General features: G+C 45.1%; 2 long non-coding RNA genes across 4 annotated transcripts; one reads left to right on the forward strand and one right to left on the reverse strand.

Annotated features, from left to right (window-relative positions):
- The first annotated feature begins 240 nt into the window (after window positions 1-240).
- Window positions 241-18,148, forward strand: LOC126518734 (uncharacterized). Of its 3 annotated transcripts, none has more exons than XR_011892122.1 (4): window positions 241-825; window positions 1,662-5,571; window positions 5,641-5,809; window positions 10,226-10,392. It is a non-coding gene; the product is annotated as an uncharacterized lncRNA (long non-coding RNA). The 3 variants fall into 3 exon arrangements; XR_008609923.2 differs by lacking the exon at window positions 241-825 and adding an exon at window positions 16,142-18,148 and having other exon boundaries at window positions 1,480-5,571; window positions 10,226-13,858; XR_011892121.1 differs by lacking the exon at window positions 241-825 and having other exon boundaries at window positions 1,480-1,773; window positions 1,956-5,571.
- On the reverse strand, window positions 10,762-19,265 carry LOC140215183 (uncharacterized). The gene is made up of 2 exons (XR_011892123.1): window positions 18,142-19,265; window positions 10,762-17,200 (listed from the first exon to the last, which is right to left on the reverse strand). It is a non-coding gene; the product is annotated as an uncharacterized lncRNA (long non-coding RNA).
- Window positions 19,266-21,330: the final 2,065 nt, after the last annotated feature.

The following is a 21,330-nucleotide window of genomic DNA, read 5'->3' on the forward strand; positions in this document are numbered from 1 at the left end:
ACGCACGCTTTGAGGCACCGTGCCGTCATGGGATTGACAGAAGCGTCTCCCCGCAGGCTGGCTCAATGCCTCCTTTACTATAGTAAAGGAGGCGTTGGCTGGCTGTACCCGGTTTGGAGGCAAACCGGATGTGACGTGAGCCAGTGGCGTACTCCCTGCCCCCAGATAGGTACTTGTACGCCTAGGGAAAGACGCTGCTAGGTGCTGCTGCTAAATCCCTGTGCTTTCTGCCGGCCACACCAGGGGTAGCACACTCTCAAGTTCAACAAATGGCCACAGAGGGCGAAAAAATCGACCGCGCGCCGCTGCTAACAAAGCCGACGTAGTAGCATCACTTTCGGGATTCGTTCGTTAGTTCCAACATTTCCCAGTAGAGGCGTCGTAATAAGCGCAATTTTATCTTACAAACTTTCTCTTACAATTACCGAAGCATTTTCTTTTACATAAAAACAGGGCAAAATTATCATTGCTAATTAGATATTGTGCTCTTTGTTAGTAAGTTTATTGTTTCTTCGCCATTATAAACGCAAATAGCGTTCAGCATCATCGATCTTTCACGTGACCTCTGGCCTGGATTTAAAATTTTTACCGGTATTTCCGAGTGCACAGCGGCACGGATTCATTCGTTCGTACACTCAAGACTGCTTTGTTTCTAAAACTAGTTTCTTGCGCTTCGATGTCTCGCGTTATTTAACTTGGGGTGAAGTTACGTGTTTGCAAGCGGACATGTAAGCCCGGCAGTTGGGTTTCGGTCGTGAGCCATTCGGAACAGGTCTGCATCGAAACGGGAGCTGGATTTTGCTGCGGCTGACAACGGCAATAACGGTGAGTCGTTTAACACCGCTGCTTGAATCGTTATATAATATCCGTGTCATTACCTTCCAGGCGGGCACAAGTTAACGAACTAGATCCTGCATTACATATGGGCAGTGAGGATCTCAGTTGCTGTTTCCTAAATAAACCTTTACTTGCGAGGCTGTCGTTTGGTTTACACACACAACCAGGAAAGAAAGAGCGATATCGGAACGCGCGTCTCATTTTTCATGTTATTGCAGCCGTGGTTGTAGGTGACTGAGTAGTCTTATCAATATACATATTAAACATTTTTTTCGAGTCGGCCGGCAACGTCTTTCGTCCACAAAACCGAATAATCCTTTGGTAAAATAAAGTGAAAGTACAGAATTTAATGTATTAAACAGTTGCAAGCATGATAATTCACCCATATTTCGTACTTGTTGGTTCCAAATGTTCTTGCTGTTCAGATTGGTTTACCGTAGGGCATTTATTTTTGCAGTAGTGAAGCGGTGCATCACGTTCGTGCAGAAAAATAATGCATCAGTTCTAATAGCTTCATGACTTTCATGCATTTGCTTGTGGAACTAGCAGTGTGATCACTTCTAGTGTATAAATGAACCCACAAATGTTCTCATTTGTGATCTTAATAGTACTTGCACTGTTGACATGCATTGTAGTTAGGCAGACATCAATTTTATGGACAATAGCAATATTTATTTAACATGCTGCTTAAGCACCCTAGAACAGACAGTGTACATTTGCATGTGTTCTGTAGTCGCAAATCATTACAACATATATGTCACACCTTTTTGCATTTTAAAACTTTGCTTTTTCAATTTCTGATTCAGTCAAAATTTCTGTTCCAGACATGCAGTAATGAAGACGGCACCAGTATAAAGCAACACACTCCACGCACTAAACAGAAGCTGCTGCCTGCTACAACAAGGTCATTGTGTGGACATTGGCTACTACTACAAGGTAAACAACACATGGTTCAGAAATAAATATGTTTGATATATGCTGTATTGGCTTGCTGTTTGCAGCAGATATGAATGTTTGTTCATATTTATGGTTCAGTATAATTGGTTCGAACATATAAAACACACATAAATGTGGCTAATCTGTGCTGTATCTCATGTGTCACCGTTTTGCCTCAACAGAGTCTATGCCAAGCACATCTTGGTCATCACAGGAGCTCCTATCTGCGCCAACAGGAAGGGGCTGGAGCCGAATTTGCAAGGCTTTTACACCAAGAACAAAGAAGCACATGCAGAAGAATATGAATGAGATATCAAGTCTGCAGAGGACTGTGTCAAGACTGAAAAGAGCTTCAGCCACCATTCCACCAGCACGGACATTTGGTTGAGTCATCCAGGTAACTCAAAAAGGACTTTCTAGAAATTCTTCGTCTTCAGGTGCACCTGCAACATCTGACCAAGCACGGACGACGCTGGCCAAAAGATTGAGTTCCATCAGTTTGCCCTTAATCAGCTTCCTAGCCATGTTAATTCCGTTTGTGCCAAGTGTAATTTTTCTTCTATAAATGCAAGCTTTCTCATTGCCCATTTTTGTTAGAGGTCATTCATCCTCATCCAAATATAAAGGTCAACCGATTCTTCGCTGATACTTAATACCAGTCACTGTCTAGCAGCCTAACATATCTGTAGCAGTATCTTCTAGTGTATGTTGTCATGCGCAAATCCTCTCCTGAAATAGCTGATGCAGCATCGGCATGCGTCTTGCATTAACCTATGCACATGTGCTATGCACCATTTTACTTTTCTTGATGTTTTTAGCCTTCAATGCTTGCAGAGCAGAGTGGCTTCTCTCTTGAATGCAAGCTTTCTCATTTTCCATATTCCTAGTCTCGTTGATGATTGCTCCTCTTCCTTGATAGCCTGGGTCTTTGTGCAAGCTACAGTGAAGTGATTGATTGCAGAATCTGGTTTTGCTGCCACACTTGGCTGTGGTAACTGTGTTACGTTTCTCAGATGTGGGGGCCTGGTCAGTTGCATTGGTAAGCAGTCCCTCGAGGTAAGCATTTGCTCCTGCAGTCCGCAAAGCGACATAGACTCCCAGTATACACACACCGTAACTGGTGCGCCCCGTTCGTTCTGGCCTGCTGCAGTAATGGGCAAATTGTGCTTGTGGCTTACCTCGGCCATGATTTGCTCAAAACGGAGACCAGCATATGTGCTCACATGGTTCGAAGTGTATGAAGTTGATAGCCGTATGGGTGGAAAGGCCCGCAAGAATGGCTGCCGAAGGTGATGCCCACAAAAGCGACTTGTCCACATTGCGACAAAGTGTGAGCCACACATAGCAGCCCCCGAAAGAAAATAAATGTGCACGTTGGAAAGGAGTTAACGCTAAAATGAAGGGTAGTCCATGTCGCTGTGTTGGTTGCGGCAGCAGATGCCTGCGTCACCTGATTGCTTCGCAATGGAAGTTGCTCATCTTCAACGGCAACTGTTGGTTCAAACAGGTGCGAGACTCTGTCCAATCTGTTTGTACCGCAGGTTGTCGCTCGTTACCAGACTACCACATGTGACAAAGGCAAGCATTATGCCGTAAGATGGTTTGTAGCCAATGTATAATGTATTGTCTGAACCTCATGCGGTGACTGATTGCTGTTTAATCTTGCTGTTATGCCACTTGGTTACGGTCGCAGTTTTATGTTTTTCGAATATTGCGGCCTGGTCGGTTGCACTGGGAAGCAGCCTCTCGTAGTAAGCATTTGATCCTGCAGTCTGCACAGCGACATAGACTCCCAATTTACGCACACCGTGATTCGTGCTCCCCGTTCACCCTTTCCTGCTGCAGCCATGGGCAAATTGTGCCTCTGGCCTTTCTCGGCCGCGATTAGGCATGAACGGAGACTAGCATAAGTGCTTACATGGTCGGACGTGTATGAAGTTGGGTGGAAAGGCCCGCAAAAGTGGCTGATGAAGGTGATGCCCACGAAAGCGACTTGTCCATATTGAGACGATGTGGGACACCAAGTGTGAGCCAAACATTAGCGGCCTCCAAAAGAAAAGAAACATGCAGGCTGGAAAGGAGTCAATGCTAAAATGATGGGTAGTCCATGTCGCTGTGTAGGCTGCGGCAGCAGATGCCAGCGTCACCCGATTGCTTTGCACTGCAAGTTGCTCATCTTTAACAGCGACTGTCGCCGCAAATAGGTGGGACACTCTGTCCAATCTGTTTCTGCTGCTGGTTGTTGCTCGTTAGTAGACCACCACGTGCGACGAAGGCAGGCACTACGCCTGTAGGTAGGCAGCTCAATGTACCCTAAGAGACCCGTGTATGTGAATGCTCACTGTTGCCATATGGTTCGTCGCCAATGTACAATGTATTGTCTGAACCTCATGCGGTGACTGATTGCTGTTTAATTTTGCTGTTATGTCACTTGGTTATGGTCGCAGTGTTATGTTTTTAGAATATTGCGGCCTGGTCGGTTGCACTGGGAAGCAGTCTCTCGAAGTAAGCATTCGCTCCTGCAGCCTGAACAGCGACATAGACTCCCAATTTTCATGCACCGTGATTCGTGCTCCCCGTTCGCGCTTTCCTGCTGCAGCAATGAGCATATTGTGCCTCTGGCCTTTCTCGGCCGCGATTAGGCATGAACGGAGACCAGCATACGTGCTTACATAGTCCGATGCGTATGAAGTTGATAGCCAGATAATTGGAAAGGCCCGCAAAAGTAGCTGATGGAGGCGATGCCCACGAAAGCGACTTGTCCATAGTGAGACAATGTGAGACAGCAAGTGTGAGCCACACATTAGCGGCCCCCGAAAGAAAAGAAACGTGCAGGTTGGAAAGGAGTGAATGGCTAAAATCTGGGGTAGCCCATGTCGCTGTGTAGGCTGCGGTAGCAGATGCCTGCGTCTCCCGACTGCTTCGCAATGCAATTTGGGCATTTTTAACGGCGACTGTCGCTGCAAACAAGTGGCACACTCTGTCCAATATGTTTCCGCTGCTGGTTGTTGCTCGTTAACCTGACCACCACGTGCGACGACGACGGTGAGCCGTTTACGAGCTCGCGTCAATGATTCCAGCGTATCTTGACATGCAAACTTTATTTCTGCTATTGCACGAGAATGTACACTGCTTGTCTTCTGCCAATAAAGTCGCGCGTTCTGTTCACTCACTTGTGGCTTGTTTGTATGGGCGTCAGTAGAGGCTCTTGGCAATTAGAACGCACCACCTACGCGGCAGCGAAGGCATTGAGGCATGCCGCATAGCCTGCAGGGCAAGCACGGCGCGTACCAGCGTACGCGACCGGCAAAAAACGGCCATATTGAATTTTGCTCTAAAAAAAAATTGTGCACTTTCGCTTCCGGTTTGAGCAACGTCATCTGGCGTCCCCCAAAGTAAGTTCCATGCGCTGCCGCTGCTTATTTTCGAACCACGGCGGAAGGTACAGTTTCCCTTCTCTAAGTTTGTTCTTTATTCTATGGCCACACCACATGTGGCTATGATGTGGCCACTGCCGGCTCACGTAGGTTCGTTCGCGTGTTGTTGTTACGCCTCGCTGGATCGTGTTCAGTCATGCCGTCCTTCCGCGGCGTTATTGTCGGCGAGTCAGGTTAAATTCTTAAATAGGTCGCGCCTGCGCCTAACTGAGTCTATGAAAGCCTGCACATTCAGTTTTGCTGGCTTCAATGCAGTGCGGCTGGCGTGAGCTGTTTCCACGATGCGCTTCGAGCGTGTCGATTTCGCCGTTCTTTATGTAGGCGGAAACGACCCCCACAAGAAATATGCCACAACATCAAGGTAAGTCTACTGAAATCACAAAATTTGAAACAATAAGCGCTAATAGTTGTGTTTTCTTTTAAATTTTAGGCCTTGATTGTTCAACGAGACGGCCCGCGTCGTGCTGGTTTTCAAGGTGCTCCCTCGCTGCCTAGAAGATGCTGATGCGGAACAGAAAATGCAAAAACGTCGCTTGCTCAACCGCAAATTGACGGCTACGCTGAAGCGCATGCCGTGTCTGCGGAATTTGAACCCCGAGGTATGGACCCCCTTTTTCCAGCGGCATGCCGTTACATACCGTCAGGAACACGCTTGGCTTATTTCTGACTCGGTAAAAAAAAATTCACTTTTTCTCGCTGCTCGCTGCGGAAGAAATGCGGACCGTTTGTCGTAGTTGTCTCCATTACAGGGTGGCATTACAGCGGTGAACAAAGCAAGTGTTGCCGTACATACTGTGCGCACTTCACCCTTTGTTGGGCGGTCGGAAAATATTGGTCCCACTTTTCAGGGCAACTTCGCTACTCTGTAGCGGTGAAGTGTAATTTCTACCATTGAACATTCCTGTGTAGATATGTTTCTGAATCAGGTTAAGCACATATTTTCGTCCATTTCTTTGTCAAAGAACGCGATAAAGCGATTGCGCAGATTGTTTACTTCCCTTTCTACAATGTTTAGTTTATTCTATCGCCTTCCTTCAAACCACCACAGCGGCAAATGGACTCTTTTTATCGAAATTCCGCGTTTTCATAATAGCTGAATTTTGGTGCGGTTAGGTGTCTAAATTTCTCGTGCCCACTGCTACCAAAACAGGTGACCAATTATTAGCATCGCGAACAAATCGCATTCCTACATACGCGAGCTGCTACATATGAGCCCTCAAGAATTTTCAAGAAGCATCTTTTTTCTAAGAACCCTTGTGATATTGGAAAGCCCTGATTGAGGATTCTCATACAAAGCATGCTCAGTAAGTATAATGAAAACGTGCACAAACAATGTATAATGTACTGGGTACTCTGGCTGCTTCTAATCACATTACAGGTGACCACGAGTAGGTAGAAACTGGCCTTGAGGCTGTATAGTGGGATGTAATAATATTCCCACTTTTCGCTATTACAGAATCGTAGTCAGCTTTGAGATTTTACGTTATGTGAAAAATACTTCATAAAAAAAAAGCACTTGTAATGTCTCGTACACAAAGCCGCCTGTTCTCTGCTTGCGTCTATGAAAGGGTTAATATGCACACACTATTCAAAGGTCGCATTAAGAGCTGAGTTGCAGGCACTACTATGCTCCGCAAGCAGCAGGATACTAAAAGGAGAAATGAGCGGCACCGTACTGCCTTCATTTCTTCAAAGCTTGAACAAGAAATGCACGCAAGGGTGTCACTACAGACAGCTGCGGCAACACTGACGCATGCGCGAGAATATAAAATGAGGTGCAGCTGTGCGGTGCACGCTGCCGTGAAGTTCGAATTACAGTTTCCCCCTTGCGAAACTACCGGAAAGGATATATTGCATCCATCGGTGTTAATATATTTTCTAGCATATTTTCTCGTTTTCAGCCAACATACTCATCCCCGTTAAATCAAATAGATCACTGTAGATGGCTGCCACAAGCATATTACAAGAACTGTGAATTGGAAGCTGTTAGCTACCTGTGGCACGAAGTCATGCAAGGGTACATGTAGTCTTTGTGTGCACATTGACTTCATGTTTTACTAATTTGACTGACTCCTATTGTACTCCGGCTGAATAGCAATAACACACAGGCCACTTTACGTTCGAGCTACTCGAAAGCCTGCGAAAGCTGAAGGTACATTCATAAAAGTTCGCAAGTCCATGGCATTAGTGAAAAAAATCTAAACCTTTTCTGGTACAGCCGTGCGTTGTCAGAAGTGTCTCAATGCATTGCAGTGATTGAACAGACACATATTGGCTGTACCACTTGGATTTCAGCGTGCATGCGTTGGCTGGACAAAAAATTCTACCATATTTTACCTCCAAACTTTTGCTCACGAGTGGAAAGTGCTGTTTCTGTTGTAAATAGATGTGGCTTGCACACAAGGTATGTGCATGCTAAGTGTCTTGGTAAAGAAAAGTAAAGGTACTGCATGAACAGAAGGTGCTGCAGCCACATAACCTGACCTTTGATCTTCATTATGCTCACAGATTGAAGGGATGGAACTAAGTGCGTGCCTTTTAAATGCTTCATTTTAGCCAGTTAAATTTGCCAACACGGGGATTCAAACCACTGGTGTCCATCTGCTGTTGGGCTGGACTCTCAATTTAGTGAGAATACTAACTACTGCGTTCATTGGTGCTGACAGATATCAAGTCAGTTGTAGCTCGGCATTACTGTATTCCATCACCAAAATGCTAGAGAACCACTTGAGATCCTTCGATGTCAGCATCCTCATAATCAGTGGGCACCCCATAAGAAAAATAGGTCAATTTTGGATGGTATCCTTGCAAGTGTGAGAAGGCTAGGCCACAGAAACTCGCGTTTCTGATTTGTGCACTATTCAGCCACGTTAAAATGTGGGAAGCCTAGACATCTAAAAGACGAGGAGCAAGCAAATTGAATGCAGCTACCAAGCAAAAAATGTGGAAGCGTAAGCTGTTGATTTTTGACTCTAAAGGTACGTTCACACTGAAGACGGAGCGGCTAAACCGGGCAAAGCTCTTGGCCAGGCGAATAAAAGCAGGCGTTAAACAAGGCGGCAAGCCCGATTGCTCGCGGACCATTTTTTTCCCGCCCACCAGAGCTGTCCGCTTTGCCGCAGCCAATCGGAACACCAGACGACGGTGGCGTGTGCGGGATAAGGATGGATGACCGGTGCCACAAGACGGCGACAAGTGCGCCACAAAAACGTTTGATGCTCCGCCTCGGCGGTGCGGGCAGCCAGGCAAGCCGTCCAGTATACAGGGTGTTTCAGCTAACTTGTGCTGAGGCTTTAAAAGAGAAAGACGGAAAGAAACTAGGCTTGCAGTACTCAAATGCAATCAATTCAGCAAACTACCCTTTTGAGCAACTTTAATACTTGCGGCTCATTCAGAAACATCTACTTTATTTTTATGAAGATAGCTGCTGTGGTTATTTTTTCAGGACAAAAGAAAGTGCACAATATTGAAAAAAGTACCATGCAACTATGCATTTTTGAGCAGTGACGAACAAATGAACAATGCGGCATGCAGACAGGATGTAAAAAATATGCAGATCCGACACACTGTGAAAATTATGTAAGCAGCTTTCTTTGCTGCTTCTGTTCATTGATGGCATTTGGCAGTGATATGTTAAATGTTACCTTGCATGCACCACTCGTGTGTGTAGTACAGAGCTCACAGGCAGACATGCGCTCCGATGCTCAAGGTGGTGTTGTGCACCATCCATATCCTGTGAGAGTAGTGGCACTGTCATTCCCTCGCACGGCGCATTGCATAGCGGGTGACGTAGAGAAATCCGTTTATTGAATCCTTAGGAGAAATAGTTGCTGCCACGTCCTGTGCCCGACAGAGCAGTGCCTGCTGGCCACCCAGGCTTCTGTCACGCAGCATGGCCTCCCAGTGTTGCAGTGTAGGGGCATTGAAGTTTTGATGCTGGACCACCACTTGCATACTGTCGTTTTGACGCCGTGGTGCTGTATTGCAGCTTTGCATCTGCACATCCTGTGTCAATTGTTGGCATGGACACACTTGCCATGTTTATTTTCTCAGAAATAGCATAAGCATGCCATACCACACCTTGAACTATCATTATAATATTTTTAGTTTGCCACCACAACTGTCACCATATCTAGTTGTAGTGTTTTTCTTTTAAAGAGACTCTATACGAAGGATGCTTTCTGATGGCATCTTTACCTTCTCGTGTGATCATTCAGCGAGCACAAAGTGCTGCAGCTTCTGCAATGCTTTTGTCTATTCCTTCCAGGCACACTACTCTCAATGTATCATTAGCAATACAACCCCCATTAGAAATAGAATACCACCTGTTGCTCAAAGCAGCTTCAATATAGATTCCAATCGGAAGAATAGGCAGACTTGTGGCAGTATACAACTTTCTATAGCCATAAAAGGCAAGCTAGCATAGTGGGGCATCTCAATGCTTGTAAAAGCATTCAACTGCATGTATCTCCAAATAACTAAGCTCAAGCAGACACTGTCAAAATTCGTGCTTGTCACGGCGAGTTGGTGCGGGAACTTGAAGGTGTCGCTTTTCCTTCATTTTCGTGTCTCTTATATTTTTGCTAAGGCTCTTGCCACAGCAAAGTTGCTCTTGTGGTATTTTAGAAGGGTAATTTACTAATCACCTAGGCGATGTCATTTCCTTCATTTGGTTGCACTGTGTGCATCAGCGCAATAAATGGGTCAAACGGCTTAATACGAAATGTTGCCAGGCCATTTTGGCACGACACTTGTGGATAACATTTTGGTGTGGCTTGGGCAAGACTGAAAGAGAGAAATTGGCACATACAAGCACAAAGGCCAGGCACTGTTCCTATGTGGCCTGCACAACCACTAGAATAGCAGCTAGTCTTATCAATTCATACTGAGTATCACAAAGTGTAACATTGCAAGAACTGTAGCTGAAACATGTGGTGTGATCAACATGTACAAGGTTACAATACTCTACACCCTTTTTGTATTCAAGTTTTTAACTGCGCACAATCTGATTATAGCTTTCCAGAGTTCCTTGGAAAATCCTCCCATGCACCTGCCATGTACATTGCCCCTCCTCCTCGATGTGGCGTGCAAGATGGCAGCAGCAGCTGTGGGAGCAGTTGAAGAGGCAAAGAAAGGTCCACTTTATAATAGGTTGTATGTAAATAAAACTGATCGAACTCAACCGATTCGGCTTCCACTTTTGTCAAGACAATTGTCAGCAAAGCAATGGAGCAATTTCAGTAGGGTGATACTAATAAATAGTGCATAGAAATTCTTGGAAGCCCCGTCGGCTTTCTTGCTGTTAACAGGCTGTGTTGGTGAGGTGGTTTAGGCAGGGAATGCCAATTCGTGAGGGATGGTCATGGCCACCATGTTCAATGTATGTGCAGCATTAATCAGTTCTCTAGACCGAGTGCACTATTGTTGGCAGGCCAGCACTTTGTCACATGATACATTTTCAAACCTCTCATGCTTTCTTTGGGGCTGAGAAAATTAATGAAGCATGAAACTAAAATCGGCATGTTGCAGTTTTCAATTAACCATCACTGCATTTGTCCATTCTTGAAACAAATTTTATTGTACCAAATGCATACAGAATGAATTTGTGGAATATCCAAAGTACATTTTGCTTGTTTTGGTCAAGCAGCTGGCAGAACAAAACCAAAGTTCCAAAGCAGAAAGGTAACACTTCGAAGTACACAACTGGCAAAACACTGTTGCTAACACACGAGTGCAAAACTTGCCGCCGATTAAAAAAAGGGAGCTGCTACACACCACTTGGTTCCTTGACCATTTATTTTTTCTTTTGTGGCTGAGTTTTAAAAATCCTTGCTATAGCAAATGCAAGGACATCAGAAAATCAACGCACAACAGATATTGGTGCTATGGTGTAAAGTAATGAAGATATAATTTTGCATGCACATTATTTAGTCTGAAATAGAGGGATACAATAAACGTTACTCTTCAATCCCAATAAAAAATATGGAACTCGTGCGCTACAAGAGGGCTACGGATAAATCTTGAGGGCCTCTGATTATACCCCTGTCAAGCGGGCAAGTTAAGTGCACTTACGACGAGTGCACTCGGTTTTTAAGTGCACTTTCCCAAATCTTAACGTCGCAGCGGAGTGTACTCTCATATGAGTGCACGCAAGTCGGAGTACGTTCACGGAACGCACTTTGCTGGCCGAGTGCGTAGCCTCGCCGCCAACGGTTTGAAGGAGTGCCTAGCCTCGCCACCAACGCTTTCAGCGACGCAAAATGTAATGCATAGAAAAAGGACACAAATGTTCATTTCAGTTATTGAGCAGCTTTTAACAATATAATTTGTGTTTAGCGAGAAGCGAAACAGCACAACAAAGAAACGAATTTATCATGTACGCAACTAACGGCGCCAGAATGATGCGGCATTGCGGTGCCGCCATGCTCATTCAGTTCGTGTTTATTTTGGTGTGAAAGCGTGCTGACCACGCCGGTCGTGCTTTGAACCGTGTGCGCGGCATTTTGCAGTGTAGCTTAATATCGAACTTGCCGTCTTTGCTCATATATACTCGCTCATATGCTGTTTTAGCACGATTATGAGCAGGATCACGGAGGAAGGAAACTAAGGAGAGGCCCTACCCCCTCCGCGCGCTAGGAGAAAAGTGTGGCGGAAATGACGTAGTAGGTTCTCATTTTTTTGCTGCTTTTTTATTTTTTCTGTTGTATGACCACGCCTTTTGGGCCACAATGGCGGCGTTGTTATGGTTCTGAGCGCTCACACGTGTTGCTCTGGTAGGTTTCGGGCCGTGGCAAAGGCGCTGAGTAGGCGGGTTTGCGTTAGCCACCGTGTCTTGTTGCGCTGTGTTACCTGCACCGTGCTCTGCCAGATGTTGCGCGAGCGCGCGCGCTCCGCGCGCGACACCACGCGCAGCGCGGCGTGGTTTCGGGAAAGATGTAAACAAGAGAGGAGGGTGGCCCAAAAGGCGGAGCATCGCCATGAGCAACGCCAAATTCCGGCTTCACTTTTGCTTCACAAAGAGTGACGTCAGGGCCTCTCCTTAGTTTCCTTCCTCCGTGAGCAGGATCAACTGCCGCACACCGCCATGTTGTTTTGGATTGGCTAGGCATTCGTCTTGGCCAGCATTGACTTGCAACACTTATAATAAAAACTTCTTCGTTTTTTGTTGAGACAAATGGATGAAGTTTGTTTTTATATATAATTCATCTTAAAACAATCGCTTTTTAGCAGCTTTATCTTGTTAATTTACATCTTTAAAAACGCGCTCTTAGTCTGTCACCATCTTGTTTTTACTGCGAGTGCACTCTGTTTTCCCGTTAAGAAGCGCGTTGCCTAAAGTGTGACTCAAGGTACCGAAGTGCACTCCCCGTAAGTGCACTTAACTTGCCCGCTTGACAGGGGTATAATGTGCAGCTATACTTAAGTACAGAAGCATTTTTGGATTCTGCCTCTACCTGGGTGCAGCTTTGTGACCTGGAATGAAAAGCCACAGCCATCGAGCTGCTGCAGTGGCGACATCACAGTAAGAGGTAATAGCGAAAAATTAAAACAATAATATGGCCATGCAACTTGCACATCAGATAGGTCACCTGAAGCTTCTATTTCCAATTTTTCTGGTGTTGCATAGGACAAAAATTTTGAAAAGTGATAGTGTACGATTTTCATACATTAACAATTAGCATATCTAGTTATTTTTTAACCATGCAGATATTTAGCAAAAAGTTTTGAGCACGGAGAGCCCGGCGTTTTTGCAAAGGAGTTTCTAGGTGAGGTGGCCACACTTTGCTGCTAATGCGAGTTTCAGAAAATTAATTTTGAAAAATTCAGTCACTTTTTTATTAGTAACTTGGCGGCAGTCTTCTAAATGGCATATTTGGAGGCAGTCGCATGTGAACGCACACCCTTTCTTTTTCTAAATCTCGAAAATTGCACTTATATTTGAAATATTCATTATCGCGCTCAATTGAGTACAATCAAAACTTGGTGCATCCTCCTCCACATCAGGTGGCAGTGCTCTGTCAAAAAGTGGGACAAAGCTTAAATGATAGCCTGACACGGCACACAGACGCACATGCTTGCCAGGCAAAGTGTGTCGTATCAGCAGCTACAATGACTGGCCAAGATGTTGTTTCAGACTTTCTCGAGCCTGTTGTGGGGGGTGTTTCCATCTGATGAGATAGCGGGACCTTCTTTTCTGCGCTCCCAGCACACTCGGTTCCAATATTGCCTCAATTTACCAGTGAAATTCAATGATTAATATATTGAATTAGGTGCAACTTTCAAGATTTGTAAGAAATGAGAGTGCACTAAAATGTGACTGCCTCCAAATTTGTGGAGTTCCAAAATAGAGGAATTCCTCTGCAAGAATGCCACATTTGCCGCGCTCATAACTTTAAAACAAGAAAATCTGTATGATAATAAAAGACACCCTGTACGTATACAGTGTGTATTGGAGCATTTCATGCAACCAATATTCAAGCACCTTCTGTCTACAAAGATTTCATAAAGCAAATTTATGCATTAAGACTGGAATCAGTTACGAGCACTGGAAATGCAAACACTGTTACGAACCCTGGTCACATGCCAGGCATTGTGTTGCTGCTCTCTGCGTAGGGCCTATGAACAAAAACCACCTTCAACATCGCACAGTAAGCTACCAATTGCTATGTGTAGGAAGACTTACAGTTCTTCAAATGCAATTATGATCTAGACATTCTAAAGCTTTTCTAATAATGTACTTTTAGTGAACAAGTACCCCAAACTTGAACAACTCTGAAGCTATAATGCCATTATTATCTGAAAGATGCACTACATATTTTTGTAACGCAGTAAGGAAACATTCATAATCGACAATGCCACCATAGACATGAGAGTCATATAATATTGCACTGCGTGCAGCAAGGATAGCATAATCTCGCACAAAAGATTAGTCTCTCCCGCAGCCTTTGAGGCCCCCTTTATTATGTCTCGCTTATGATGCCGTGACATGGTACGAAACCATGATGACATAACTTATGATCATGAGTTACTCTTGAATGAGAGCTTGTGCACACATGCATATTCCTGCATTGTAACTCTGGAGTGCAGTTACAGTAAGGACACTGTGAAAAGAAGAAAAATAAGGCCAACAGCAAGAACCAGGCAGCGCAGTGCTATTTGCGCCTTCTCGGCTGTTGTCGGTTTAAGTCACCTTCACTGCAGCAGAGTCGTGTTATGCGGCGAAGCATATTTAGCATCATGCAGTGAAGCATATCTGAAGTTAAAGGGGACACTGTCACGGGGCCCCTGCTGGTGCTTATGGTTACCTGACACTATCAGCTTAAGTACTCGTACTGTGACCTCTTCATGCATTTGGACAACACCAATCGCCATGCGAAAACCTCTGTTCACTGCTAATCTCGCTAAGAGCCTAAATTATTTCCAAACTACAAATTTCACCAAGTGGCAAACTTGGCAATGCTTCTGGAACCTCATTCTAAAGTACTTTAATACTACCAGGATGCTTCAATGTCAAACTGGATTAAAAACCTGGGATGAGATTGCGCAAGCTTCTAGCTTTCCGACTGTTTCCTTCACCTTCTACATCAGTGAGTAGGCAGTGTTCAATAGGCGCTCCCGCTTCACCAAGCAGACGACCACTGACGAAAGCACAGTGAGGGTGAATAATGAGAGCGCAAGCAAACATTCAGAATGCAAGATCTCGCCCTTGGATTTAGAGAAAGGAAGGATAATTTCAACACCAAGGAACCCAAGTATGCGTTCAACAACAAAAACTTCTGAACGGGCCACTTCCACATCAGCACTGCGGAAAGACTGATGAGCTTATCAACCAGCAGAAATTTTCACTCGTGGCAGAAATTTTCACTGCCACAATGGCAGGTTCAAAGATATTTGCATGATGACTTTATGGACCAAAAAGAAGATCCATTTGAGCGATGGTGTAAGCGTGGTGCCCCAAACCACGCGGGAAATTATCGAGGCATTCCACATAAAAAGATTAAGAGACACTTGCGTCAGTCATGCGTCTTCGCAATACGTGTACTAATCTGAAGTAATTTTTGTTCTTTGACTTCCATACCCCCTGATATCTTTAACTGATGCTTTTTACCTTGTCATGTTCTTATGCTACGGTTTTTGCAATCACCTATATATATGTTCTTCGTTTCAATAAAAATTTAGTTGAGAGTTAGCGCTCGTCCTGTCTGCTCCTTTCTGTGTCCGTGTTTCACTTCGCGCTAGAAGCCAAAATCATGGTGCCCACTGTTGGCTCGGCTTGTGAAGAGCGACCTGCTGATACCAGACACTCTAAGCAACTCTTTTCGATGTCTGAATCGATGGTGACATGCACTAGGTGTCACTGCTCTTTGAACATGTTGAACTGTTGTCCTTGCTTCATGAAACATTAACTACAGTTATGACATTGTCAAACAAAAGTGTTGTATTAGCGAATTTTGTTAACCACGAAGCATAATATCCCTGTACATTATTTGCTATGCAGTAAACTATTTTGCACCTCTGGTTGGTGAAAAAAAATGGATTTTTGCAATACCAATAGTATTCGTATTCGAAAAATATTCGCTTCGCACTTAGGTTTCATTATTCGAATTAGCTTTGAAATTGAAAAATTCATATTTCCACACCCATAGTTTTGCTCAAATACCTGGAGCATAAGTCATTTGAGGACGTAACTTCAGGATTAGCAACAGTATGCCACCAAAAAGTCAACACAGTTCAAATTTTTTTACATTCTTTTACAATTGTTTCCTTATGTACATTCATTAAAACCATCTTAAGCCTCAATAATTGACAACTAAACTTTGATAACAGCTGCATGCTTGGATCGAACAGTGCATGTTCTGGCCACTCTAGGGTAGTAGTTTAGGGGAAAAAATATCCGTTACTTAGGAATTCCACTTGGTGACCTTGTGCAGAGAAACCCCGGCTGGACCTTACCATCTGAAGCTGCTGCACAATGGCTATCACTGGCTTTTGTGGTGTTCTCGATGGCATCCACTTGCTTGAGAAGCTCGACCTCAATGACGTCTGACCACTGGCAGCACTTATTTCTGTTTATCACAGATGAAAATTGCCTACAAGCTCTTATTTCGCCCAAAACACAGACTTTTGCCACATTTAAGAAAGTGGCACTCTCCAAGTCAGTGTGGTCAGCATGTCTGGCGTGCACTTTCATCTCCTGCATCAGAGTGAGTTACTATCCCAGATTAATGTGCTACAGAGATGACAGAGAGACTGGCGAAGAAGTTGTGCCCAGACAGATAGAATGATAATATTTATGTATATTGCAATTCAAAGCCATCTATTAGAGCACCTTGCACCACCAGAGAAATCCTAATGGCTTCCTTTTCTTTCATCTCATAATGTGGGCGGTAACACCCCATTAAATGGTCCCTAAGATAGTTTTTGTCAACCCTGAGGAAATCTCTCACAGAAAACTTGTAGACAGTCTTGATAAGTGTTGTCACATTACTTTTCAATGTGTTCTTTATCATCACTGTGGTGGTCGTAATTTCAATTCATGTGCAGCACTCACACAGTGCGCACTCCTTGCAGACATCTGTAACTAGTGGCAGTTCACCAGCATACTTGAAGGGAGGAAAAAAGAGCATGGCCACACCAACCACATCACAGCATGTGTATGCATCAGATGACATTGTGGAACCTAATTCTATGTCAGCAGAAAATGCATGGCTGCTGTCGCTATTTCGAGTGCAAATATTTGTCCCACGGGTACAGAGAAGTCATTATGGCAACCACATAATCCAGGCAGCTTAGCGCTGGGCAACTGCAATATTTATGAAGCAGCACACTGCATTCAAAGCCAGGCACTGTCACACTCGTCTGGGAAAATCGGTGCTTGTATACACAGGGGCTGGACCATTTCAAACCACAGTCACATTGGAACTCTGTCCACTCTCGTAGGGTGCATTTTCTGTGTAGTCGCTGCCACTGCAGGAATAATTTTCTTCCAACTGCACAAAGAGAAAATTGCAGCACTGTGCTCTGCAGTGCTTGGTGCAAAGGCAGGACAGCCATGAGCCTTCTCCCATCCACAATTAAAAAATCCGCCAATACATAGATGGCTTACAGTGGCATCCCTACAGGCAGCACACACCACCTAAATGCCGCTACTTAGATTGCAACACACTGAGGGTCTCCATGCCTTTATGTAAATGCTCAAATATACTACAGGACAGGATCTTTAGGGAATAAAGGTTGTTTCACGGTCCTCACATCTATGCTACGACAAAGCCAACTCCAACTGCACAGGTAGAAATTGCTGTGGAAAATTAAGTTTTACAGTTCCATGTACCATATTTTCCATTCAGTACTATAGTCTGCAGGATCTAATTTGGGCTGAAAAAGCCCCTCTCATTAAGCACCATGGCAAATGGCACCATGACGAGCCCTGTCTTTTCTTTCTTTTTTTCTTCTCTTCATTTTTTGCTGTGGGGCACACATCCAGGGATGGCATTTAACATTGGTTGGCTTACGAAAGTCCTGTGCCATGGTTGGTGATATGGCAGGCAGCACGTTTTACATAGAGACATTTGTGCATGTAACCTTGACTCTGGCTGAAGCAGGGCTTCGTTGAGACCATGATGGCTTTTGTTTAAAATTTCAGCTGTTTTCCCACTGTGCATCATTTTGATAATTTGGAGACAGGATTGTTAGTGTGTGATCTATGCATTGCACTTGTCGGTTTGCAACTTCCAATCTTGGTGAGACGCCTTTTCAAATAACAAAGTGCGACTGAACTTCCTGAAGGCATTTGCCTCCTAAGTTCAAGGGAAGCAGCCCACATCCGCATACCTTATTCACAGCTGTCAATTCTTTTTTTGCTGCTGCTCCGTATTAAAGATGGGAACCCAAGACTGTGGAAGTAGCGTGGGCTTGGTGGTCTGGAGCTTACCATTGGTTGTCGGATCGAACCGCTGGCACCAATTGTTACAAACTGTGCACCCAGGTGCTCAGGATCGTGCCGCTGACTGCATTTTGCAGCGGCTCATGAGTCCTGAGAGGGCCAGGCAGGAGATACGGCAACAATGCAACGAGTAACAATGAATGTTTACTTCACATTGTTACGGAGTGGTCAACTCTGCAAGTTTCCCGATGGGGAGCGACAGACATGCTAGTTTGCTCAAAAACTGAAGGCTCAAGTCCATTGGCGAAGACGTCCTTTATAGTGTTTGGAATACCCTTGCTCAAAAGAAGGAGAGAAAACACTCTGCACGCTGGCGGCCGCCACTCGATACATGGAAGTGTTCAACGAATTTCCTAACCCCCACTGGCTCAGCAGAAGGAAAGGCACTGACGTGAGCATACACACACACACAACGCTGGCACCTTCCCTGCCGAGGACGAAGAGAAAGAGCGAATGCACACACGAAGCTTAACCGTCCCACTTGCTGAAGGGAGACAGCACTGTGGAGACTACGCAGACATCAGGGTGTTGTGCAAGCCGTGGGTAAGAAGGTGAAAATGCCTGTACAAATAAGGTCTTTTTGCTATTGGGGCCTCCTAGGCGTTTTCCAACGGTTGCAGGCGGCTCGGCGTATTTAAAAGGTCCAGCCTTTCGCTGTTGCTTTGGTGGCGTGACACAAATCGTTGACCACACAGGCCAGTCATAACATCAGTTAGACTAGTTCTTGTGCACGCTCAAGGACACTGAGCTTGAACGACGCCGTGAATGCTCTGTCTTTTCAGTGCCATTAGAACTGTTCTTGTATTTTCTGTGTATACGAAGTCGATTATAAATCTCTTGTGCATTTTGCAACGTGGCCTTAGATATCCAAGCACTAAAACGCAGCCACATGATCAGAGTGAGCAGCATTCACTTGCATATTGCGAGTTGCCAGAATAAATTGAAAATATTGTGCTGCGACTATCATTACTGCGTCACGAAGCAACCAGAAATGACAGTACCATGCTTCACAATGCGACTTTCATTTCTCCCCTGGTGCGCTTGTACTTCTCTGGTCCCCTTTCCGCTGTGTAGGGCTCCCAGAAAAGCTTTTCTCAGGACAGGGGACCATACTGTGCGCTCAACCAGGTGGTCCTTCACATTTCAAGGATAAAGGTTTAGCACTGTGTTTCCGATGACTCTCTTTAGAGCTCTGGGACAGTGCTTCCACTGCCAGGGGTAATGCTACAGAACAGCGATTCCACTGACCCCAAGCAGGTACGCCATGTTTGAAGAGACAAAGATAAAACCTTGTGCAGGCTGTCCGACATGCATATACATCTTTTTCTGCGCCCCTTTCTAAGCAGCCTTTGTTTCCTTTTTTCATTATCGTTTCTCAGTTTTACAAGGCCATAAAGAAAAATAAAGAAAACAGGAAAGATTGCAAACCAGCCCTGCAATTTTCCTGAATTATTGGAAACGAATATGCGCGAACAGAGGATGCCAAATGAAATGAACAGCCAGGTGCAACAACAAGTGACAACATTCAGGTGGTGCAGGCGGTTTGGCAGGCCCATAAAATGCCTTAATAATGGGATTTATTTGAGCGTGAACATGGTGAGAAGGCTGCTTCTGCCTTGCAGTGGTGTAAAGACTGCTGCATGTCTGGAGGTTAAAATGCTCATCATTCTATCATACATGGAAGTATTCCGACTATTTAGTGGAGGCATGGGAAAGCCACTCAAGCCTACATTAGCAAAATGTGTGGTACTGATTACAGCGAACACACTCCCTCCATGTTCATGCAACCGAATGCGAACATACTGAAACTGGAGGTGTACCTGACGAGTGTACCTGCCCATAGGACAGGAAAGGCAAATCCCTGTGCACGCATAGTGAATTCGTCACTACTGTGCATGCTCATTTCAGCAAACTGGCATAACAGATGTATTGCGAGTGCAACATGTGACTGTAAAGCACGTGGCGCGTCTTTGTCACCATAGCTTGAGCTTGGTGAGAATCAAGTGGATTGATAAATGTACAACAGAGTCAGCAATGGTGGGAGAGTCCTTAGAAACTTCACAGCATGCCCGTCTGCCTCTACAATGTAAAAAAAAAAATGGCTTTGATCCAAGAGCCAGATCTTTCTGACTGGGCAACATTCATGCACCAGCTTTGTCAGTGTTTTGGTGCTCCCACTACTTGTGCTGAGGTCGCGAGAAAAGCCCGGAGAGAGTATACAATTCGAGAATCATGTACCTCTTACATTGTGGATGTCCTCGCACTGTGCTAACGCATGAACACCACCACGTCTCAAAATGATCGAATGCGACATATTAAAGGCACAAACACTGTTACCTTATATGTCCTTGGTATGCAGAACCACAGCACCTCCACCACTTCTAAGGAACCGCTTTATTCTTGCCGAGCTAGAGCTATGGCGAGGAAGAAGTGACACACACTACGTACGGATGATGAAGATGAAGGAAAGTCGCATTGCGCTCACAATATTGCTAACGTGGTAGTTTCCCAAAGGAAGCGGTCACACCGCTGCATATAAAGTGTATGCACAGGGATTCTCATATGTCTTCCCTGTCCAAGGGACTGGTGGCAAGCACCACAGAGCAGCACTGGTCAGGTGCATTCCAATTAAATTCTTAAGGATTGAGAAAAGGCCGATTCAACACAAAGCAACGATCTGACACCCTTGCCAACAAACCTGTTGAACTGGCATTAAGTTTCAGATATTTGCGGCCACACATAGGTAAACCAATGGGCAAGGTTCTGACTGGTGTTGTAGAAGTCGCGGGGCGCTTTTTTCGTTGCGACGATAGATCGGATTCATTTACAAGTACTGCTCCAGGAGGGCACATGTAACCGGCAAACAGAGGCCTCAGGAGAGCATTAGATTATAATCAAGGAGGCAGCAGGGTACCCAAGAGGCAGCGGAGGGATCAAAACTGGAAGCAGGTTATGTTGCCCCAACTCACGGACCACCCTGACTCCAGCCTTGTCCGCGAAAGCGGACAGCTGATCTTAAAATGCGTCAGAAAATTCGGAAAGTACGACTTACACACAGCCTACAGACATCACAGATATACTACTAGCACGCGCAGGCCTCGACGAGCCCCAACCCATGGACCAGTCCGCGTTCTAGCTCTGGTGTCCCCGTTACCGATTTGGTGTCCTGGAGACGCC

This window comes from Dermacentor andersoni, chromosome 1, assembly GCF_023375885.2.
Source record: "Dermacentor andersoni chromosome 1, qqDerAnde1_hic_scaffold, whole genome shotgun sequence".
Lineage (NCBI taxonomy): Eukaryota > Metazoa > Arthropoda > Arachnida > Ixodida > Ixodidae > Dermacentor > Dermacentor andersoni.